Source organism: Trachypithecus francoisi, unplaced genomic scaffold (genome assembly GCF_009764315.1).
Source record: "Trachypithecus francoisi isolate TF-2019V2 unplaced genomic scaffold, Tfra_2.0 Lachesis_group1, whole genome shotgun sequence".
Taxonomy (NCBI): domain Eukaryota; kingdom Metazoa; phylum Chordata; class Mammalia; order Primates; family Cercopithecidae; genus Trachypithecus; species Trachypithecus francoisi.
The window spans coordinates 143,116,653-143,142,362 of record NW_022681454.1 but is presented as its reverse complement, the minus strand read 5'-3'; the positions used below and the strand labels follow the sequence as shown (position 1 = coordinate 143,142,362).

General features: G+C 36.7%; 1 protein-coding gene across 2 annotated transcripts in view; it reads left to right on the top strand.

Moving 5' to 3' along the window:
* SLC10A7 (solute carrier family 10 member 7) overlaps nucleotides 1-25,710 on the top strand; it is a 264,962-nt gene that overhangs the window by 109,163 nt on the left and 130,089 nt on the right. The gene's annotated exons all lie outside the window — the stretch shown is intronic.

Sequence of the window (25,710 nt, the reverse complement as noted above, 5' to 3'; positions counted from 1 at the left end):
TTACTTTTTTATTATGTTTGTTAGTATTCATTATGTTAAAAAGCTCATTTTCTTATTAAAAATCATTTTAGTCCTCTGGCAGTACTTAGAGACGGTAATGATTAGACATTGGGTAGATATTGAAATGAAATGAATGATAGCTTTGTGATTTTTTTTTTTTTCAGATGGAGTCTTGCTCTGTTACCCCGACGGGAGTGCAGTGGCATGTTATCAGCTCACTCTAACCTCTGCCTCCTGGGCTCAAGCGATTCTCGTGCCTCAGCCTCCTGAGTAGTTGGGATGGCAGGCACCAGCCACTATGCCCAGCTAATTTTTTAATTGTTAGTAGAGATGGGATTTCACCATGTTGGCCAGGCTGGTCTTGACCTCCTGACCTTATGTGATCTGCCAACTTCAGCCTCCCAAAGTGCTGGGATTACAGGCATGAGCCACTGTACCTGGCCTTTAATAGTGATTTTAATGTAAGATATTTTTCAAAATAAAAGTGTAAAATAGTTTCTAGGTAAAATTTCATCCATCAAAGGAACACATAGATCAATGTCACTGATTCCTAAAATTAAATTAATGAAATTAAGTTAAATGTGATATTGTGAAATATGTATTTTTTAGTATAAAGCTCCTAAAATCCTTGGAATCTCCAGAATGAAAAGAGTGACTTTTGTGTGCTAATGTGGCCGATTGGCCTCTAGATAGTTTGAGGATCTGGGCTTGTCACCAGAAAGACCAAGGCTTGATTAGAGGGTAGGGACTTTCAATCCCATCTCCCAACCTCCTGGGCTGAAGGTTGAGTTGATCACCAATGGCCAACGACTTAATCAATAATGCCTACATAGTGAAGCCTCCATAAAAATCCAAAAGGACAGGGTTCAGAGTGCTTACTGATAGCCAAATGCATGGAGTGTGCCCTGGAGAGGGCACGGAAGCTCTGTGCCCCTTCCCACATGCCTTGCTCTATGCATATCTTCCATCTGGCTCTTCATCTGTGTACTTTGTGATATCCTTTATCATAATCTGGCAAACACAAGTGTTTTTCCTGAGTTTTGTGAGCTTTAGCAAGTTAATCAAACCTGAGGAGGGGTTGTGGGAACCCTGATTTATAGCTGGTCAGGTAGAAGCACAGGCCACAACCTGGAGCTTGAAGTTGTCATCTGAAGTGGGGGATAGCCTTGTGGGATTGAGCCCTCAGCTTTGGGATCTGACACTCTCTGCAGGTGTAGAGTGTTAGAATTGAATTGAATTAGAGCACATCCAGTTGGTGTCTGCTGAAGAATTGCTTGGTGTGTGGGGAAACACTCCTACACATCTGGTGTCAGAAGTGTTGTATCGAGTGGTAAGAGAGAGCAGGAAATGCACTTTCTGTTGGTTTTTCACATATCACAGGTAAACTAAATTGAAAACGATCATAAAAAACTTTAATTCTTTTTTTAAAAAAAATTCTTTAGCTTTCAAAATATCTTTTCCTATTTCACTTTTGAAAATACTCTAAGCAATGTAGCTTTTAGGCTAAAACAGAGATTCTATTATTCTTTTTGATGCATGGGTATCATCATTTTAATGCTAATTTGGGTTATATGTATTCATGAAGAGTAAACATCAGGCTTGTTTTAGTGTCTGATTTAAGCCTGCAGCTGACTTTCACATCAGAATTGTAAACCCTGAAAACTAGAGATTTGTATCAAAAGTGGAGCTATATATGCCTAGGAATTCAGCTTTAAAACACACTAGTAATTATTAGCAATGGAATCCATGCTGTTAATATTGGACAATGTTTGAATGTTTTGTGATAATTTATAGGATTGATTACTCCAACCTTAAGTGGAAGCTTAGGAAGAAAAGCGCAAATGCTAAATCTTTGTGACAGTCCCTGGAGCTTCGTTTCAGTTTGAGGTTCTGAGTTATGTGGGGTCTCAATCTCTTTTCCTTCCCTGTTCTTTTCTGTGGATCATCATCATCATCATCATCATCATCATCATCATCTGTTCAGATATTGTCTGTTCAGAACTCACAGATCCCCAGGGAGGAGAGAGAGAGGAGAGAGTCCTGTTATAAGCATGCTTGCTGCAAACCTTTCACCTTGCTGTCAAGGTGACAAATGTTTGTCCTTAAGGGAACACTAGAGGTTAAATCACCAATGTTTTTCTCACTTATCTTCTTTCCCATGCTCTCCAAGCCCTTAGCCAAATCTGTAGCTAAAAGAATCACAGAAAATTAGGCTACTCTTAACCTTTATGGACCTTGTTCATAGAGATGTTTTGTGCAGGCTTAAAGTCTTCACTATATTATATATTGCTGTCAAAGCAAATAGAATTTGCTAAAAGTACATATTTATTTCAAGGTTTATTCAGAAGGAAAAGATTTGGGAAAGAAGCATTTAAATTTTGAGAGTTTGGATTGGGAACTTTGCAAATACTACTGTGATAGGCAAGCAATAAGTTGTTTTTACAGCAGCGTGTGTTAAGGGTGTATACACCTTCACATAAAGAAACAGCAAAACTTGTGTGCACCCTGGAGATGAGAGTTGCTCTTGATTTTCTCATCTCTTTTTAGCCCATTTCATTCTATTCTCCACATAGTAGTTAAAATTATCTGGAAATATGTAAATTGGTCGTGTCATTTTTCTGCTTAAAGTCCTTCAATGACTTTCTTGAGATAAATACCAAAGTCCTTTATGTGGCTTAAAAGATTCTCTGTGGTCTATTTCTTGCCTGTCTCTCGAGCTTCATCCTGTGCCATCTTCTTCACCAACAAGGAATCTGCCATAAGGGCATGCTTACAGTCTCTCCAGTTCATGTATTCAACAAATAACTTTGCTGAGCCCCTACTCTATAGTGAGGCCATGAAAATGTATCAAACACTTATGGAGCTTACATTCTAGTGAGGGAATATAACAACTAAAATGTACACTTTTACAATGTTATGTTTGTGTGTGTGTGTGTGTGTGTGTGTGTCTTATGGAGAATATAGAAATGAAGCAGGAAAGGGATAAAACTAGAGGGGTTGCATTTTATTGAAAGGTGTTAGGTGACAGTCTCATTTATAAAAGAATATTTGAGTAGAGGTTTGAAGGAGGTGAGAGAGCAAGCCATGAGGATATTTGGGGAAATGGTGTTTGTTTCATATAGAGGTAACTCAAAGCACAAAGGTATTGAGGTAGGAGAATGGCCAGAACAGAGAGGGCAATGAAGATGAATTCAGATGTGTAATAAGGGTCCAGATTATAAAGTTAGGACCTTGTGGGTCATTGAAAAGATTTTGGCTTTAAATCCAAATGAGATAGGAAGACATTTCTAAGTTCTGAGTTCTTTTCTAGTAGAGTGTTCAGAAAGACCAGATTCTCTTTCTGAATACTCTCCTGGTATGTAGTGCAGTTTCTTTAAAGCACCTATCAGAACTTTAAATAATTATTTGTGTAAATTTTTTTGATTCCTGTCTTCTATAACCAGAATATTACCAGGTTGTAAGTTCTTGGAGAGCAAGGGCCAAGGCTTATTGATATCCTAGCAGAGTTTCTCAAATGGTCAGGTGAAGAAATGAATGTGTTCATGCTTTCTAGCTAGCTCAGGATTTATTCTTTTAAACAACTCTATAAACATTTTTTACCATATTAAATAAAAGTATTTTAAAGTGCATCATATACTTTTCACTCTTCTGAAATTCTCTGTGGTTTAACCTTTTGTTGGTGACCCTAGTTGGTCATCACTCCTTGACAAGCATACTAGGCATGACTGTCATGCTAACCATGCTGACTTCTAACCATGCTGAAGTGTTTGGAGTTTTTGCCTCCACACAGAGTGACTCCTATGCCACAGTGCTTTCTCAGTTAGATTGTCTTTGCTTTAATTTCTGGCATCTCCCTTGCTCTAAGGTAATCATTCTCACTCAGTCATTCAGCCAAGTGTCTGCTCCATGCCAGACACTGGACTAGGTTCTGAACATACCTGAGAATAGGTATAGTATTGCTGGGAGAGCAACCAATGTTTTTAAATTTCTCTAGACTTGGAAAGCAGTTTGTTGGAATTGGATTGAAAAAGGAATAGCTTCTGACCAAGAGAGAGCCTGGGGAGCTTTCCTCACTATTTGTACAGTGCTCTTTGTGGCTGTGTACCTAACTAATTCGCAATCTATGATATTTCAAACTGGGTTAGAATAGGATTAAAGTTGATCATACATATTCATACTGCAAATAATTTTGTGGTAGATATTTTTAATATACTTGAGAAATAAACTGAAAGTATACTTTATTGATTTAATTACAGACGAACTCTGCTAGTCTTGAATGAATTAATCTAGTCATTAAATACTATTGATTTCTTATATGTAAAGCATCATATAGCTTTCAAAGCACTTTTACATATTGTGGTCCTCAGATAAGGACCACAGCTCTCCTGTGAAGCAGGTACAGTATTGCTGAAACTGAATTTCCAATGAGACTGATTCTGGAGTCAGACTGCCTGTGTTTGTATCCCTTTACTGTGCCTCCATTCCCTGGATGAAAATATAATAGCAACTGTGTCAACCTTGTGGATGTTTGTAGGGATTAAATGAAGTATATGGTGTTAAATATTCACAGAGCATGTAACATGGTAGTAAATACTCCATAAATATCAGCTGTTATTATTTTTGCCATTTAATAGATGATGAACTTGAGATTTAGAAAGATCAAGGGGTTTGTCCAAGCTTATCCAGCTGGTAATGAGGAGAATCACAACCAGAATCCAGTTCCTACTATTTCTTGACAGTCTACTTTCCATTATGTCATGTAGCTGAAAGAATTCCATTTTCAACCAGAGGTTAGTTCAAGTTACAGAAAGTAGTAAATGTTTCTTTCTCTTAAAATGTTCCATAATTTGAACTTTTCGGTACTCAGTCCTGACTCACATTCTTTTTTTCTCAAGCTAATCCATATAAATGAGATTTTCCCTCTGTTTACCTCTTCATAAAGTTTAGCTTTTTATTTCCTGGAAGTAGTCCAAAAATTTGAATATCCATTGAATTATTAAGCTATCCTTCTCTTTAGAAATTGCTTAATTTTTTTCTATTGTTTTCTCAATAGTTCACTGTGTCTTATTTGCATTAGGAATGAGAATATTAATTCTGGGACTATTAAATTAAGATTTTTAAGGAGGTTTCTGCTCCCCCATCTGACTTTTGCTTTTGTTTTGCCCAGCTTCCACTGTTGAGTATTTTACTTTCAGTAATGTATAGGTTTTTATAAAAGTCATGACCAGATGTCTGTGTAAGCTGTTAGGCAGTTTTCTCAGTGAGTTATTGTGGGTTTTTTTTCTTTTTCTTTTTCTTTTTTTTTTTTTTTTTTTTTTGATGGAGTCTCACTTTTTCACCCAGTCTGGTGTGCAGTGGTATAACCTCAGCTCACTGCAACCTCTGTCTCCTGGGTTCAAGTGGTTCTCTGGCTTAGCCTCCTGAGTAACTGGGATTACAGACGTGTACCACCACACCTGGATAATTTTTGTATTTTTAGTAGAGACAGGGTTTCACCATGTTGGCCAGGCTAGTCTCGAACTCCTGACCTCAGGTGATCCTCTTGCCTTGGCTTCCCAAAGTGCTGGGATTACAGGTGTGAACCACAGTGCCCGGCATCTAAGTGAGCTCTGAACACTAGTGAACTCGATGTCAGCCCCTGGTGGAATCTTAAAATGGGCTAGAAGGGTCGTGGAAAAGCCTTATGTTTGGTTCTGGGTTGTCATATTTTTCAAGTGCCTACTTGGTGTCTTTTCGTGGGGGCACATGGGTATGTTTGGATCACCTTTATTGGAGTTTTATTTAATGCTTATTTATCTAGACATCTCCTTTCATCAGCACAATGCTGTTGCTTCCTAGTCATGTTGAGGAGGGCCCTATGTGAGCTTTCTGGGAATTTGCAGCTTCCCCAAGGCTCTACCTGAGCAAGCTGTTGACTAGTCGCAGTGTTCTACGTTCTGGACATTTCTACTTCACCATCCCTTTCAAGCAGGGACCCTAGTATCTGACCTCCCCATCCTCCTCTTCTTTCATATCTTTCTGAATTTCTCTTCCTGCAGTTCAGAAGCATAGTGGGCTTGCTCCCTGGGCCATTAAAAGTTCCCTTGGATCATATCCTGAACTTCTCTTTCTTCATGGTCAGGATTGATATTCAGCTCTACTGGATTTGACCCTTAATCTGTAATAGGGATTTAAGGACTCTAGAAAATCCCTTTCTCTGTCAAGGATACTGAGAATCTTTTTCAAGACTCTTTTCCCTCTAGGAACTCATCAGGTAAACCTTATATGACTCTCAAAACTGAATAACAACTTTGATGTGATAGACCATGTTTACCCTACTCTGGGTGACAGGCTTAATGGCTTAGCTTGAATGGAAAGTCTGCAAACGATAATATTTACAGTTGAATAAAAAAGCAAAAGATACAGTTTAATGTTTTCATAGTATTTCTGTTATAGGTTAGTTATTTAGTGAATCTTTAATTCATCCTGAGTAGTACATTAAAACTTATTAGGAGTAAGAACCTGTAGCGAAGAAGCAGCTAGAAGGTAAAATACTGAAAATAGCAAGAATGAAGACAACAAAATGATTAAATATGAGTCAATGTTGATAGGTCCCTTTGATTTAGGGACATACAGCCTTACCTATCTCATTAGTATCTGAAGGTACTACAATATTATATGACAGAATGTAAAAGCATTTTAATATACAGTTTTGATTATAAGACATTAATAATTAAATTATGTGAAACCTATTTTTTTAAAAAAGCTAAAGAAGTAAATAATAATGTGTGTTTGAATGACACACTGAAAATAATTGGAATTAAAATGTCTTAGAATCTTAAAGGGGTCATCTTTGGCTATCTGAGAAAATAAGCTTATTTAGAAAAGCAGCTTATGTATTATTCTACCGTGATCCTAGATAAATGAAGGTTTTCCATATATATTTTTTTCCATATATATCAATTTTTAAAGGATAAATTAAGTTTTTAAAGGAATAGAGAAGTTTAGGAAGTCCTTCAGAATCTCTTCTAATTCAATATGGTTGAAATTTTAAAAAGTTTGTTTGTATAAGAAATATTTATTGAGTATTTACTGTGTGCCTGGAACTAAGCTAGACATTGGAAAGGGAGTGGTGAACAGCCAGATATGATCCTTTCCCAAATGAAATTTCCATTCAGAGAGGGAAACAGACAACAGATAGAATAATTACATTATAATTAAGTGCTATTCAGGAAATAAGCAGAGAGTAAGAACAAGAGATAGTTCAGTTTTATTCTAGTTCTTCTCCCCCAACTGCTCCCCATTTCTCCTCCTGTTCTAAGATAATTTTCGTATCAGAGAACTCAGCCTTTAAATGTTTTGCTTAAATCATCCATATAAAATTGTGTAACACAGATAAAAAAATGTATAAACCCTTAAAAATATATTAATCCTTTGCTTAAATCCTCCATATAAAAATGTGAGTCATTGACAGATTAGCTGAAGTCAAGAATTGGCTGTTTATGTTGATATGCATAAAATTTAACTTAGGTCGTGTTAGGCAGGCTAAGCTAGAAAAATATCATTTTAATAACAAGCAATATAACAATAACAAGCTCAGTAGGCATATTTGTATGCTTTATAAATGTTATCAGTCATTACAGTTAATGGCTTTCTTTCTTTGCACCCAAAACAGACACTCATTGCTGAGCAAGTAGATGTTGTTATTTCTGCTATATACAATTAATGCTAATGTTTGAAGGAGGTGTATGCTATAAAGAATGAGAACATTAATTAGTAATTTGTTTTAAAATTATCTCTTGATAAGATAAAGGAAAATGCCTTTGAGAAAATCATGTGAATTACTCCCCATATCTTTTAGGCCAAGTAATTATATTCTATCACGTAATTTTTTTTTTGGCTAGATGGACAGAGTAAAGATAAAAGACCACTGTAGAGATAACAGCGTACTTCACAGCTGACCGAAGCAGGTGTTAGAAATGCAGATGAAGTGTATTGACTAAAGACTATACAAATTCGAAGTGAAAATGCCACTGGTCTGCATGCAGTGTTCTGCACATATGAAGTTTCAGGTAGTTAAATTATTCATTTTATTGTGTGAAATAGTTGAGGAGTTAAGGAAAAGGTGCCTTTTATATTTAAACTGTTATTTCCCTTCTTCCTTTTATCTGCACTTGACAAGCAAAATGAACTTCATTCTGTAAGTTTTATTCCAGCAAGTGCATGACTTACATCTCTATATTTTAAAAAGTACACCTAGAAACAGATTACCTATAGACTTCAGTGACAGTGTAAAACAAGAGAAATTAAAAATTATTTTTCTTCTTCACTTTTAATATAATGAAAACCACTAAAGACAAATGAATGTGAGAGTAACTACCTAATGATCATTACTATCACCCTCACCATGAAATATTTTTCAAGTGCCTATATGTGCATTACTCTGTGCTGGGTTAGAAGATTTCAAAAAATAAGCCATTCTTTCTGTCTTATAATTCAAAAGTCATGAGTGTTTTATTTAAAGACAAAACAGATATTTAAAAATATTTAATATGGAATTTTAAAGCAGAGTCTTATTTTAAGGGAAATGTCACAATTCCTGAAATTATTTCATATCTTATTTGGCTCATTTTCTTTTCCGTCTCATGGTCTGGTTGACCTTGCTATAGGGCACCACGGTGGTCTATAAAGGTTGATATGGGTATAAAAATACCTGCTTTTGGGGAACTCAGATCACTTCAAGACACCTAAGGAAGTTTGACGCATATTTAAAAGGAAGACAGAAGCAATCCTCGTTTTAAAGGTGAAGAAGGCCGGGCAAGGTGGCTCACACCTGTAATCCCAGTACTTTGGGAGGTCAGGCCAGGTGAATCATCTGAGTCAAGAGTTCGAGACCAACCTGGCCAAAATGGTGAAACCCCATCTCTACTAAAAAGAAAAAAAAACAAAAATTAGCCATGCGTGGTAGCTCACGTATGCAATTCCAGTTACACGGGACGCTGAGGCAGAAGAATCGCTTGAACTGGAGTGGTAGAGGTTGCAGTGAGCTGAGATCATGCCATTGCACTCCAGCCTAGGCAACAGAGCAAGACTCCGTCTCAAAATAAATACATAAAGAAAGGTGAAGAATCTATGAACAAGCTCTGCCTTAAAAGATCTTCTAAAACAACCTTCATTAAGATTCAATATTATGGAACTACTGAAATTTTGACTCAATGTACAAGTGTGTAGGTTTAAAATATTTTTCTTTTGGCTCTTAGGACAAAGGGCTTCAGAATCCAACAGACTTGGATTATAATCCATCCTTGGATGAATGCTAGTTTATCCATCCTTGATAAACTAGGTAACTTTGGACAGCTTATTATCCTTGATCCAAATTTCTCTAAATGTAAAATGAGGATAATAATAATACCTATTCTTAGGGATCTTTGTGATATTAAATTTAAAACAGTGGGCCTGGCTGACTGTGGGAAGTCTATGTGTGTCTACTTTCCTTTTTATTAGAGCAGTAGCTTTCCTTGCCTAAAATCCTGCCTGTGCTGTATTCTCATTTTAATTTAATAGGACCATTTTAAAAGGTGTAGAGCTGCATTTGAGTATTCATATAGACTTTTTGTCAGCTTTAGTTGGCTTTGTAGTTTGAGATTTGGGGAAGAGTTTTGAGATATATTGCCTTTAATTGACAGACTGATATAGAGAGAAAATTATTAGATTTGGGATCAGAATATCTTAGTTTATTTCCTGACTCTCTATTAATACTAATGTTAGGATTGTAGACAAATCATCTAACTTATTGGGTCTCTATTTTCTCATCTGTATTTCTCATCTATAGAAAAATAGTGATACCTTACCTTTCTTCTTTTGTTTTGTTTTGTTTTGTTTTTGGTAGAGACGGGGTTTCACCACATTAGCCATGATGGTCTCGATCTCCTGACCTCGTGATCCGCCCATCTCGGCCTCCCAAAGTGCTGGGATTACAGGCGTGAGATACCTTACCTTTCTAACCTTGTTGGTTAGAATCAGATGCTATAACCAGTTGGTGAGAATCAGATGATATGATGTGTGAGAGATACTCTGTAACTATTAAATGGCCTTAAAAGCTAAGTGAACTGTTAACATCTGCAATTTATCATTATTGAATATATCATGTTTGTCTCCTTCCCATTGGAAGGCACAATTATGCTATGAAATGTTAAGATTAATTGCTTATTTCCACAGCAAAGAATATAACTTTTTGTGATCCTTAATATCTCGGCTATCTGTCATGTATTTGAGGCACTTATTACTTGGAAATGTGACTGGTTTAGACTAACTAGACTAACAGTGAGTCATATCCTAGATTGGGCATTTTGTTGTCCCAAAGAAAACAAGGTTCTGTTAACATATAAGAGGGTGGGAATGGCTATAAAGCAGGCATTTGACAGTCCGGCACAGTAGCTCTTTGTTTGAAGATTATCTTTGATTTTAGAATATGCTGTATTTGGATTTGAAGCCTAATAATTTGCTGTCTAACTCAGTTATGAAATTGATACCATTAAAAGTCTTGAACACATATAACTATCCAACACAACATTAGTTCTACCATACATATTTATAGCTTAAAAATTTACATAATATATAGGACAACAGCTCTGTTTCTCAGGTTCTTGGTTAGTTACCACAGCATGGCTTAACCCAGCATAAAATAATTTGTTTCTTATCAGTTCACAGATGTGCTATTCCCCCATTTTAAAATTAAGGTATAATTTACCTAGAGTAAAATTTGCCCTTTTTTAGTATACAGTTCTGTAAGTTTTGATAATTGTTTAATATATAACGATCACTATAATCAAGATGTACAACATTCCATCACCTCCAAAGTTTTCCTGTGCCCTTTTGTAGGCAATGACTCTGCCCCCCTCCCTCCCAGCCCTTCCCCTCCCTCCCAGCCCTTGGCAACCACTGATCTGTTTTTTTATCCCTTTAGTTTTGCCTTTTCCAGAACACCCTATACATTGAATCATACAATACGTATTTTTTTGAGTTTGACAGTCTGGCTTTTTTTTAATGTGTCATATTAAATAGCATTTTTTTTTTTTAATTTGGAAGCAAAAGTGTTATTGCACTTACTTTTTAGAAGAGATTTCCAAAGTTGCATTTTTTTTTTTTTTTGGAGTGTGCTTTTTATTTACTGAGAAACACTGGTTGATGTTTTTGACTTCTATATTTATAGATAGCTTGAGAGTACCTAAATATTCCCAAGCCTTTGCCTGTACATATCCATTAAAAAATTTCTCTTTCTATGTTTCCTATATATTGCAATAAAAGTTAAATTATCTTTCAGAATATCTGAAATATATTTGTTCCCACATTTTCGGTTCAGAGTTTTTGTTTTTTAATCACCATAACCCTTGAATATGTGAATTTATTGTGCCTCTTGGAATTCCCACTTAGCTGCCGGATTAACAACCAGTACTACCATAATATGTTGAAATTTCTAGGAGGCTGAAATTTTGAGCCATGAAGAATGCAATAGAAATGATTAACATTAAAGCTGATGTCACCCCACTAAGACTTAAAGTTGTGTAGATATTAATAGATAATAAAGCATTAGATAATCTGGGAAGAACAAGAGGGTTGATATTCCTACAAAACTGAGAATTATAGGACGCTTCAGAGAAAAAATGACTTAAAGTATTCCCTTCATTAATGTGCATCAGTCAACTTTATATTGTTGAACATCAGGCCCAAGATCAACAATTGTCTACTTCCCATTTTCGAAGTAGTCAGCTGTTGACCTTGAGTCTGATGTTCAACAATATAAAGTGACAAGCTCTTTCCATCTCTCTGCTCCATTATTCTTAGCTGTTGGTCTGGTTTGTTTTTTTTTGTTGTTGTTGTTTTTGAGACAGAGTCTTGCTCTGTCACTCGGGCTACAACCTCCACCTCCAGGGTTCAAGCAGTTCTCATGTCTCAGCCTCCCAAGTAGCTGGGACTACATGTGTGCACCACTATGCCCAGCTAATTTTTTGTATTTTAGTAGAGATGGAGTTTCACCATGTTGCCCCCAGGGTGGTCTCAAACTCCGGAGCTCAGGCAGTCTGTCTGCCTCATCCTCCCAAAGTGCTAAGATCACAGCAATGAGCCACTGTGTCTGGCTAGTTATTGGTCTTTTATCCTCATGCTTTGTTACTTCATGGTAGTGAGATGGCTGTTGAGGTTTTAGGCATTGTATTTTTGTTCGAGGTAGGAAGAAAGGGAAAAGGCACTGCTAATATGCTATCCTCTTATTTCTGTCCTTTTGTATGTTAGAACAAGCATTTCCAGGAGGCTCTCAGCTGACTTTCCCTAATATTGCATTGGCCAGAACTGAATTACTGCTAGCTGTAAGGAGAGGAGATAAATTGAGTCTCTATCAAAGGAAACAGAATTTGGCTTAGAACCATGCTTTCTGACTGATGTTTTTCCCTTTATGACACGTGTAGGAAATGACAACATTTGTTGTACATCCTGAGGGTGAACAGAATGCTTCTGCTAATCTAGGCCCAGTCTTTCTGCCCTGAGAGTTAAGGGAATCAATATCTCAGCTATCTGTCATGTATTTGAGACACATATTACTTGGAAATGTGACTGGTTTAGACTAACAATACTAATAATGAGTTATATCCTAGATTGGGCATATTGTTGTCCCAAAGAAAACAGGGTTCTGTTAACATATAAGAGGGTGGGAATGGCTACAAAGTAGGCAGTTAATAGTCTGGCACAGTAGCTGTTTGTTTAAAGATTATCTTTGATTTTAGAATATGCTGTATTTGGATTTGAAAAATATGTATCTGTTACCCTCAGAAGTCACCTTTTCTCCTTTTAACAATGAAACTTCTGGAGTGTGGAGGAAATGGTTGTTCAGTGTATATAAAGTTTTAATTATCTGCTAAATTTCTAGAAATATTTTGTACAATATAATGCCTATGCTTGACAATACAGTATTGTGTACTTCAGAATTTGTAAAGAGCGTAGATCTCATGTTACATGTTCTTACTACAAAAAGCAACAATGGGATACAAGGAAACACTGAGAAATATTGCATGTGTCTGTTAACTTGATCGTGGTGATGGTATCATGGGTGTTTTCAATGTTCAAACTCATCAAATTATATGCACTAAATGTATGCAGTTATTTGTATATCAATTATACCTCAATAAAACTGCTTAAATATTGTGAAACAGGATTAGAGTTGGAAAGTTGACTTTTCTCAGGTATACTTTCAGCCTCACTTGTCATAGCCTGACTTCTGTGTACAATGAGATATCCTGGGACACTGAAAAGATAAAGTGAGGGGTAGGAAAGAGCCCATCACCAAAATGAGTCAGGTTTATATATTGGAGAACAGAATCACACAGTAAACACTTTTTTTTTGTTTGTTTGTTTTTGTTTTTGTTTTGTTTTTTGAGATGTAGTCTCTCTCTGTTGCCCAGGCTGGAGTGTAGTGGTGTGATCTCAGCTCACTGCAACCTCCACCTCCCTGATTCAAGCGATTCTCCCGAGTAGCCTCAGCCTGCCGAGTAGCTGGGATTACAGGTGCCCACCACTACGCCCAGCTAATTTTTGTATTTTTAGTAGAGACAGGGTTTCCCCATGTTGGCCAGGCTGGTCTCTAACTCCTGACCTTAGGTGATCCTACCGCCTCCACCTCCTCAAGTGCTGGGATCACAGGTGTGAGTCACTGCGCCTGGCCACACACAGTAAACTCTTAAGGAAGTATCCTAGGAACTAGGCATTGAGCAGATGGGTGGTGGTTGGCTTCTTATATGTCAAATTGGCAAGAATGTTCTGGCAAATCCTTAGGTCTCCAATGTAATTAAACAGGATGCTCCATTTGAGTTATCCATAGCAGAGAGTGGAGATCAGCTTTCAGGACATGGCAAGGCTTTCCCATGCAAAGTACCAATGAAGAGCTTATAGATGAGGACATGGAACTTTCAGTCTTCTATGCTCCAAAATAAATAGATGGAGTAGCTAAGGTAGAAACAGGAGATTAGTTTATATATTAGACATTCAGTGATGGGCTTAAAAGCAAAATTTTAAAAAACACAAAAATATAACCAAAATTGCTCTAGAGTCAAGAGTTTCTTAGCCTAGGGACCTGAGATCCCAATAACTTATAGAAACTTACATTCAGAATTCTATAAAATTCTATAATTGTATATGGGTTTTCTTGGTTTTTTATTTTGTTTGTTTTGTTTTAGAAAGGAAGGCTGTAGCTTTTATTTAATTTTCAATGATAAAGAACTGAGAATCTACTGAATGCTTAGCTAACCCAGACCGAAAGCAGTTTTCCAGATCTTATAAGTTACTTTAAGAGAAATACAGCTCCCAATTTTTCTATGATCTGATATAATCTATTTAAACAGTAATCTCCCTTTGCTGTGCAGGTTGCTTCACAGTACTTGTCAAAAATGGCTTTATGGAAAAGATATCCTTTTTTTCTTTAAAATATCTGCTAGTCTTGGATCCACAAATTCAGTTTTTCTCTTGAAGAATATAAAATGCATTCTATGGGATGAGCAAAATTATGCATCATCTTGTAAGTGGTATTGCAAAGGAGCCAAAAAAAGCCTCTTCCTTCTGCCTCCAAGATTATATAGCATTAAGACTTAGTTAAAATAATTAAATGCTTAATTATTTACTAGACCTTCCAGAATTTGAATATCCAAGATATTTGTATATCTACCCAGTGAGACTTTTAATCATAACAAAATATTATATATGGTAGACAGAGAGGCAGATAGATAGATAAAAAAGAATGAGTTTTTCTCAATTATAAACTAATTCTCAGTTCTTCATTGCCTTCACAGTTACTCCTGTCCTTTAGATGTGTGTGTTTAAATAATTTTTTCTTCATGGATGAAGCTGACAGCCTTTTCCAAATTGATTTTCTATCTGTAATATTCCAACTGTATTCAAACCTCATTAAAGCCCTTTTCATCATTTCTCTGACTTCATTAGTTATGGCAGCATCTGAAAATCTGGTTTTCTCAGTAAATTTCATTATTGTGGTACCAATTTATTATAAAATGATCAGAGAAGTAGGAGGGAGTGAGGAGGAATTGACATATTAGGACAAAGTGAAAGATTAGGACTCTTTGGCCTAGAAAGTAAAAATCTATCAAATCATGAATGGCATGGATAAGGTGAATATGGACCAAGATGGTAGATCTGGAAAACAGCAAGTTGAAGGAGGATTCTGGAAACTTTCTTAAAATATAAGTAGAACCACTAAACAGAGGCAAAAAAACTGATTTTAAAAGGCTTTGGATGAATTTATTTCATAACTGGTGAGAGACTAAGCTATAGTAAATCTTCCTGTAAACTGAGCAGATCCTAATTGATTGTAAGTATTATTCTGATAAACATGATTTCTTATTTTCTTATCATGTTCTCCAGGTCACTCGTTAGTAACAGAATTTTGTACTGGTTAGGCAAGATGGGACCTGACCTAGAAAGATAATTCCTATGCTGTTTTCACATGAAATGCACAAAAACAACTGTCATTAACCAAAACCACTGCAATGTTTATCAGTAAAGACTACATCTTTAGTTTATTTTTACAGTGAAATATCAGGGAGGTGCTTTTATATCCAAAGTTCATGTAACAAAGAAGCAGCATATAAGCCAGGTGTGGTGGCTCACACCTGTAACCCCACCACTTTGGGAAGCCGAGGCAAGAGGATTGCTTGAGGCCAGGAGTTCAAGACCAGCCTGAGTCACATAGCAAGAACCTGTCTCTACCAAAAGTAAAGATTTTTTTAAAAGAAGCAACATATAGGTGAGGATGTTTTTATCTTTAATATATGAACAACTTTTACAGATCAAGAGGAAACATATATACCCATAGAAAAATGAACAAAGATTTTAAACTGGCCACACATAGACACACACACACACACACACACACACACACACAAATAAATGAGCAGCAAACCTATGAAAAGATGTACAACTGTACCGGTAATCATATCAGTGCAAATAAAAATATTTTCCATGTATAAAATTAACAAAGTTCAACAAGAGTCACAAGACCTATTGTTGGCAAGAATGGAAGACATAGAAATTCATACTGTTGGTCAAGTGTAGTGGCTCACGCCTGTAATCTCAGCACTTTGGGTGGCCGAGGCAATTGGATTGCTGGAGCCCAGGAGTTTGAGACCAGCCTAGGAAACCCAGGGAGACTCTGTCTTTACAAAAAAATTAAAAACAAAATTAGCCAGGTATGGTGGTGCTCCCATCACCCCAGTTAGTCAGGAGGCTGACGTGGGAGGATCACTTGAGCCCAGGTGGTGGAGGCATGCCACTGCACACCAGCCTGGGAGACATAGCAAGATCATGTCTCAAAACAAAACAAAAAAACAAAAGCACACTGTTGGTGGGTGTGTAAATAGGAATAGTCATTCTATTTGGTAATTTAGCAATATGGATAAAAATTGAAAACACTTAGAATAACAGCAGCAATAATAGTAACATTTATCAAAGCCATCATGGACTTGGTGCTGTGCTGCACACTTTGCATGTACTGTATTCTTTCCTCACAATAATTATTCTCACTCCTATATTAGAACTGTGAAAACTAGGACTCAAAGAGTTTGGATTTTCTTCCCCCAGGGTAATAGCAGCTATTAAGTGGTAAAGTCAAGATTTAAACTTGACGTCTTAATAACTCCAGATTTCACAAGATAACCGCTTTGCTGTTCAGCTTGCTCTTTTTGAATCAGTTCCATTTTTAGGAATTTATGTCAAAAAGACAATTATCAAGTGCCCAAATTGCACATATAAGCATGTGGTAGGCTTTCATAGTTGGGTGTGAAGTATACATGCAGGTATATGAAATGTAGCCTTGGGTAGTTAGCTGGAACTGAGACCACTCAATAAACCTGGGAACCTGAAAGGTGCCCTCTCAGGGAAAGCACTACTAGAAAAACTCTAATCATTGGCCAAGATAAGCGATAGTGTCATCTTAGTCTGGGACTTTGAATGGGAGAAAATAAGTTTCTTGGGGGAAAAATGGAAACTCCACATCTGTGCTATAGGTGGTTATTGAGTATGGATTTATGCTGTTTTCATCAGATTAGAAACTCAAATCCAGAAATTAATGTTAAAAATAGTTCCAGACAAGAGTTCCAGAGGGAAAATGGCAGACACATTTTCAGAATTACTAGAACATGAATCCTTAGATTGAAGAAGTTTGCGGGTCCCAAGCAGGGTAAGTTTAAATCTGCACCAGTATGTATCATGATAAACCTTCAATATAACAAAGACTACTACACTAACTACTACTAGTAGTAATAACAAACACTTAGATAGTGGTTTCTTTGTGCTAGGTACTCTTGTAAGCACTTTGTGTATACCAGCTCATATATTTATAGACATTAACTCATTATTATTCTCATTTTCCTGAAGAGAAAAGGCACAGAAAAGTTAGAAAATTTTTGCAACATTACACCGCTAGTCTGTGGTCGAGCTGGGATTTGAATTCAGTCTAGCTAGGATTTGAATTCAGACAATCTGGCTCTTGAAGCTGTGCTCTTAACCGCTATATACACTGTTCAAAGAGAAAATCTTCCGGTCAAACAGAGAGAAAAGACAACTTTCTAAAAAACAACAACAGCATAAACAACAATTAGTGTGACAGCTGGCTTCTCTAAAGCAGTAATAGAGGTCCCCCAAAATGGAATGTCTTCAAGGGGAAATGAAGTTAGAAAACAATTGTTAGCCTAGATTATTCCCAAGTAGACAATCATTCAAGAATGAGGGTGAGCTCTTCCGCTACTTATTCCTGTCCCCCTGCCCCCTTTTTTCCCCTTTCCTCTTCTTTTTTTAAAACATGTTTTTGGTTTCCTTCCCTCCCCTTGAGGCAGCCAGGGTTGGAGTGGCCTGTGGGGTCAGGACTGACAAAGCAGTTAGGACCAAGGGGGTGTGTTGGGCCCAGGACGTGGTTGGGGCTGAAGAGGTGACTAGGATGAAGTCTCAGGAGGTGAGTAAGACTAAGGAGGCAGTTGGGACTGATAGGGTCAGCAGATTGGTTACATGCAGGAGGTATGAGGAAATAAGTTAAGGGTAATGGGAACCTGACTTCTCTCTGTTGAAGAAGGGAGTTATGAATATGGAACGGGGGAGGACTAGCATACGTCCTGTTGTATTGACTGAAATTAGAGGCATCAGTATGGCCTGATGTTTTAAAAATACACGTAGATAGATATAAAATAGATAAAATAGATATTGGTGTATGTCTGTATACACATATGTATCTTTCCTACCAGTGTCCCACTGAAAGAGCCTAAAATCAGTTTCACCCTAGTAGCAATATGTGTACCTAGCATGCTGGATCTTGGTTTCTAGATGCTCTTCTCCACCAATGGGGTGTCATGTCTGCAACTCACTCTCAATTAGGTATGAAGATAATAATTGAGTGTATATATGTGTACACTTTTTGTAGTGGTGGTGTAGATGTAAATTTTTATTCCATTTGAAACAGATTTAATACCTAATTATCATCGTTAATCTGGGTTTTAGAAATATATCATAAAGTTTATTTTGATCTAATTTTAGCTTAGATAATCTATGAAAACTGAACAAAAAATATTCAAAGCACCCCAAAGTACAAGTTACACTTATATATTGTTTGACTTACTGTTTTCCATGTAATTGCTTCTCAACTTAATATATTTTAAGCATATGTAATCCACAGTGTTTTATATGGAAGATAATGGCATTTAGAATCACACAATCTGTGCTGCTGTGTGAATTTGGGCAAGGCTCTTATCTCTTTTTGTTCACTGTTTCCTCATCCATAGGCAACTCAGGATTGTTCAGAAACCAATCTGAAAAAAACATGAAAAACCTCGGCAGAATTACTGGCATGTAAGAGGCATGCAATAAGTGTTGCTTTCCCTCATTTTGTTCTTTCTTTATTCTGTCTCTCACCAGTGTGGTTATGCAGGTCTCCTGGGCATTGGGAAATACAAAGCTTATTAATAAGGAACCATAGTAAGAGCGCTGTGTGTTTGCCCCTTTGTTCATATCTGGCCTCTCCCTTTGTATTTCATTTTTACCTTCATTTCTGTAATTAAGTCATCCATCATCATCCAGAAGATGAACCAAGTCAGATAGTAACCATAGTCTGGGGAAGACAGTGGGGATAGGAAGATTGTGGAGCACTAAGGGTTCCTAAGGGATCGGCAGCCAGTGTAAATCAGGAGATTAGAACAGAGGAGGTCTTTCCCACCAGAAGACTTTTATCGTCTGCCCTCAGAGTAGCTTATGATCTCTCAGAAAAATACTGATTGATCATAGCTGAATGACTTCAGCTGATGCTCCTCTCCAATTCCTTACTCAGCTAGCAAATTTTAGCTGTTCTGAATCTTGGGGCCACCCAGTGTTTGCAGTTTCTTTTCTTTCATTGATATCTTTATTTTTTACTTTGTTTCTTTGGGAGTATTTTTCTTGTTGCTAATTTTCTTTACACTTTTATATATAAGTAGATATTCCCTAAATGTCAACATATATTTTATGCAATTTTTAGTGCATGCAGACTCACTTCTATTTATTTTGTATTCTTCTTTGCATGTCTGCAAGACCAGACAATTTGTTCTTTAAGTAAACAGTGTATCTATGGGGAAGGTAGAAGCCCTTATCGACACACTATTCATTAAAGTCTGTCATCAAATGGTGAGTATGTCCAGAAGGACCTGGAGCTTAGCCTACATTTTTGGTTCCTTGGAACAAAAAACTTGTGGAAAAATTCCACAAGTCTCAGATGAAGGTTCTGCTCCCTAGCAGGAGCTCAAGTGCTGAAATTCAGAAGCCATATCCTTAGTTGTATTCTAATTACTGCCACAGTGCCTCACATCTAGTAGATGTTCAGAAAACGTTTCGATAAGTCACCCAGTAAGTAATTCAAGATCCTGCTTTTCATCCTAGATATTTGTACGAAAGCCTAGAAACCAGAATAGGATGACTGTGAACCTCTACTGGATCATGCTCTTGTAACACCTCCCAAGTACCTCTTCAGCCACTGCCCTATTTTATACTCTTCTTTCAAGCAAAATTTGAAACAACTGTTCCAATTTCTATTTTTAACAGTGCCAACCCCACCCCCATACCCAATTTAATCAAGCCTCCCTAGCACTCTACTCAGCCTTTAGTCTCTGCCCTTCTCAAGGTCACCAGTGACCTCCATCTTCCAAATCCAGTCGTGATTTTTCTGTCCTCATCTTACAAAAACACTTGGCAGTAGCAGACAATTTGATCACTTGCGCCTTGTAACATGTTTCTCTTTTCATTTCCATGATACCTCTTTCTTCTGGGGTTTTTGTCTACTTCACAGACTGCTCCCCTTCTCAATTCCCTACATAGGTTCTCTAACCTCTAAATGTTAGAGGGTCTCAGACCTGGTTGTGGGTCCTGGCCTTTACTCTGTCTACAATATCTTCCCAGGAAAATTTATCCAATCATCCAATCCTGTGGTTTGATATAACATCAAAATACTTGTACTGTGCCAATTTATTGATGTCTTCAACACTGATTTTTTTTCTTAAATGCCAGATTCATACATCAAAATGCCTATTTTGTATTCCATCCTAGATATCTAAAAGGTATTTCAAGCTTACCGTGTACAAAGTAGAAGTCTTGATCTCACCATCCTTAAACTGCTTCTTTCTCTATTTCTTAATTCAGTGAATGCCTCTGCCCGTTCCATGGACTTAAAAATGTTCCTTGATTTCTCTCTTTCCATTGTCTTCCCCTCCCCATATCTAATTTATCAGAAAATGCTATTGGATCTATTTTCAAACTGTATCTTGAGTTTATCAACTTCTCTTCATCTTCACTATGACTATTCAAATTCAAGATGCCATTAACTCATTTTGCCTGTTGTGCTGTAATTATGTCTATTGTACTGTAATTATTCCCTAATTGGTCCACCTCCTTCTACTCTAATCCCCCTAAAATTTTGACTCCACACATTGGCTGTAGTAATCTTTTAATAATATAAACTTTTACATTGTATTCCCATACTCTTTTCCAACTCTTTCTTGGTGTTAAAAACCTTTGTTGTCTTCCTGTTGCCCTTAGGTTAAAATCTACACTCCTTATTCCAACCAGTAAGCCCTGTTATCTAGCCCACCCATCCTCTGTGGCGCCACCTTATGCTACACCCTCCACAGTCAGCTCACCACAGCAGCAAAAACTTTCTCCCCTCAAGCATTTCAAGCCTATTTTCTCCTCAGAACCTTTGTACTAGCCCCCTGTGTCTAGAACATTCTTTCCTCAGATCTTCACTAGATTTGTTCCTCTTGTCACTCCAGTGTCAGCGCCAATGACATCTCTACAGTGGCCTTCCCTGAATGCTTCCCTAGTACTTTGTATCACATTACCCTGTTTATTCCCTTAACAGCTGGGTTACCACTATCAAAAGTTAATCTTGCTAATTTCTCTATTGCCTGTCAATCTCCACTAGAATGTAAGCTCTGAGAGAGTAGGGTCCTTGTCTGCCTTTTTCACTCTCCGTTCTCCTGCTGCTTACACAGGGCCTGGCACCTAGTGTGTGCTAAATATCTGTAGAATAAATGAACCATTTTTCTAGGATTCAGCTAGAGCAAAAACCCTGGGAGTTTGGGAGTCTTACCAGTCACTGGTCTGTGATACCTAGTCACATGCAGAGTTTCTGTTTTCCCACTTTGGCTATTTTTTCTCTCCATTCTTTTCTCCTTTATCAGGATGGACTTGTTGTTTGTTTCTGTCTCTCAAAGCCTTTACAAAGCCACATTTTATTCTTCTTGTCTTTTGACATCACCCAGAAATTCTTTTCTGAGGTATAGTAATTCCAGCATGCTGTGGTCCATAAGTCTGTTTCTTATTATGTCAAATTAGAGGACTTCCTGATCACTGGTCCTAGGCTTGTCTACTTTTCTTATAACAAATGTTCCACAGTTTGGTAAGAAGTTGATGGAATATAGATTCTCCTTTGGTATTTCTGCTTTTCTTGATCTTAATTTTTCTTCTCTGACTTCTTTTGTGATGAAGAATCTTTTTGATATTAGTTCTCTAACTATATCTTTAACCAGAAAGATAACTAAATATTTAAGCTATAATGGATGCCACACATTCATTTTCAGTGTATGTATAAGTATGTGTATATACGAGTGTATGTAATTATTAACTTTTTTACATGGCTCTTCCTTATATCCTAATTGATACTTTATTGCCAAAATAAATGTCCAATTGTAGGATACTGACTTATGTAAAGAGATTTATCTATTTTTTAGTACACAATAGAATATTTTCCCTATTCATTCAGTCATTCACATGCATATTCACATATTTTCAGAAATGTCAAGACGCTCCTAAGAGTTATTGTGTTCTGATTACATGATGTTGCAGAAAATTCCAATGCTACATCAATACATCTTTGGACAATTGTGACATTATATACACCTGGGCTGCCTGAAGAGCGAACTTTGCTTTACAACTTCGTATCTTAAACTTCTGGTCCCCAGAGTTTCTCCCCAAAATGAACAACTTCTTTTGTTATTGCTTTATCCGGTTTTTCTTTCAGCTTTAGTTTCCACTCTTGTTTTGTATTGTTAAATCATACCCCAGGGAATTCCTAAAGGTGTTTCCTCTGCTCTCCTGTTTTAAGGCCACGTTAAATTTATGCACCATACAAGGACTGCTTGGGCATCCTGTTGCAGTTCTTTATTGGCTCTTGAACAACTCACAGACTTAATGTTTCAACACTGCTTCAGTGTGAATGGACTAGCCATAATGAAGGAATTGTGTGTGGATGATCTCACTCTGCAATTTAAAGTTCACGAGTGACATTAATTAGAAGTCCCATTAAACAGGATATGAAGGAAAGCTTCAAGCTCTCCAACTGCTAAAAATCCTTTGCAAACTATCCCTGGTGCAGACCGGAACATAGTTGTGGTTTCTTCAAACTCAAGGATTTTGTCCTCACAGCACAAATGAGAAAGGTTACCAGTGATCAATTATATATGTTATTGAGGATGTGTTTCCAAAGCAGACCTATTTTATCCTGAAATTCCTGGATAATTTTGGTGTTGTTTGAGTTGTTAAGTTGGAAGAAATTCCCAGCTGTCTGAAAACTTTTCTGACATTATTTTAGTTGACAAACAGGGTGCAAGTGGCCCTGCTTTAAAATGAGCATTATTTAATACACAGTAAACCATCTTTTAGTTCTTATGTCAGTCTTAACTTTATTAAAGTCAAAAGTAATGTTTGGGGAGAGTAAAATCATAAATATCATAAATATGATTCATAAATACTTAAAAAAACAACAGAGCTCCTAGTTGAATAGAAATTCCACTTAGAATTGTAGTTTATCTTTGAAAGAAAAACTTCTGGGATTGAGGGTAAACTGGTTTTAGAAAAGAAATCAAATGTTATGGAATTTGAAAATCTAATTTGGCATATATTAGATTAATACCCTGTAAAAGCCCAGAGTCTGAATTCAGTTAACAGAGTGTTTGACTTAATTCTCTTGTTTCTTTTTCTCCTTTTCCTTTTTTTATTTGTGTTTAAATCTTGGTGACTTTTCCTTGTATGGGTTTAAACATATTGTACTGAATTTCTAAAGGGGCTGGTCCCTCACTGCTTTTTTTTTTTTTTTTTCCAGTGATTTTAAAGGAAGTAGTGGTCTGGAATTTGTGTGCATGCACAATTACTCTTTTCCTGGAGATATATAATTCCACAGTCTTACCAATGTACATATTTTTTGCTTGCAAATAAGCATGGATTTAAAAATTTGGTACATAAAGAGTAAGGTTGATAAGGCCTTTTCATGTATTTGTATCCTAATATGTTTTTATTTTTAAAATATATGCTGCAACTGATTGAACTAAATTTGATTGTGACTTGTTCCACACAACTGTAATTCCTTCAAAAACATATCAATACGCAGTATATTTAAGGTGATGTCAGCAACACTTCCTTCTTTATTTAGAGTAATGTAATCTAAAACTATCAACCTTTTCTACTTTCATGAGCTTTTGACTTTCATACCATAATGTACAAAATAATTTGTTTTATTTAAAGCTTTTGGTAAAATGTCCATCACTTGAAGGAGAATTTTTATTTAGATATGCTCTTTCCACTAAAATAGACTTTTCTTTGAGTATCTGTGTTTCTTTCCATGTTGTGAGCTCTTTGAATTACTTTGGTTCAATTAGTTATTCCTTTATTTAAAAGTTAACATAATGGTCCCATTTTGTGGTCAAAGAATTGAACCAAGCGAGGTGATTCGGTTAGGGAACAAAATGTCAAATGATATCAGAATCTAGTTACCTTATCAATCCTCTTCAGATAGACATGATTAAGCAACCTTTTATATAATATGTCTGAGCCAGAGAGAATAAATAATTAGTATTGGAAGGCTGTGGGAGAAAAACCTTGTAGACTGTCATATAGTGAGAGCAATCCATGACACATACATTTAAAGAAAGAAGAAAGATCAGTGTCTCAAATTCAAAGGCTAACTTGGCTTACTTTTATGAGGACATCTCATTGGTTTTTATGTATGCTAAGTTCTATAGAGTTCAAATTGAACAAAGAAAAACAAGTGACATATATGGTTAAATACAAGTACTATGTACAGGGGTGACTTGGGGGATAGAAAATATATTGAAATATTGAATAAACAAAGTAGTAACACTCCTCTAGCAAGACATTCATGCTGTGTAATGTGTATCTATACTTGTTTTGGTTTTCATTTATGTTCTTACATTTTAATACTGAAAATCATGTCCGATGTTAGTGTATGTTAGGAGCAAATATATGTATCAGCACCTGCCTCCAGTTCACTCACAAGCAGCCATGTCATTTATTTGTGCAGTCAATTGTTCCATCTATTATGTGCACCATTATGAAAAGTGCTGGGGAAGGAATGGTTACAGAAAATATTCAGATGTAAAATTTGCCTGAATGAACTTCTGCTTTAAAAAGGAAGTCACATACACATGAATCTATGAAATACAAGATAGTAGCAACTGTGTGGGGTTTTTTGTTGTTGTTGTTCATTTGTTTTGAGACAGGGTCTTGCTCTGTCACCTAGGATGTAGTGCAGTGGCATGATCACGACACACTACGACCTCAAACTTCTGGGCTCAAAGCAATCCTCCTGCCTCAGCTTTCTGAACAGCTGGGACTATGTTCTGGCACTATGTTGGCCACATTGCCTGGCTAAGTTATTATTATTATTATTATTATTTTGGTAGAATTGGAGGTCTTGCTCTGTTGCTGAGGCTGGTCTCAAACTCCTGTTCTCGGGCAGTCCTCCAGCCTCCACCTCCAAAGGTGCCGGGATTACAGGCGTAAGCCACTGTGCCCAGCCAAAACTGCATTTTAATAGAGAAACCTGTAATAGCAGGAGAGGTGACATGGAAACATGGAGTGAGAGTTCAGAGGAGAAAACGGAGACTATCAGGGAAGCCTTTATGAAAGAAGTTGAAATGTTGTTTGGAGAACAATATTCCCTTTTAATGTTTCTTATAGCTGAACAAATGTCATGTTATTTCTAAAAAGGCATGAGTTTTTAGGAATGGAAATTATTCATTTTATACCATATGAATAAGAATATGGAGAAATGTGATCCCATGAATGAGAAAAAGGACTTAGAAGAAAGATATATTTGAATCTTTTCCCATGTCTTCCATATTTTCATTTGTTTATGTGGTTCATGTT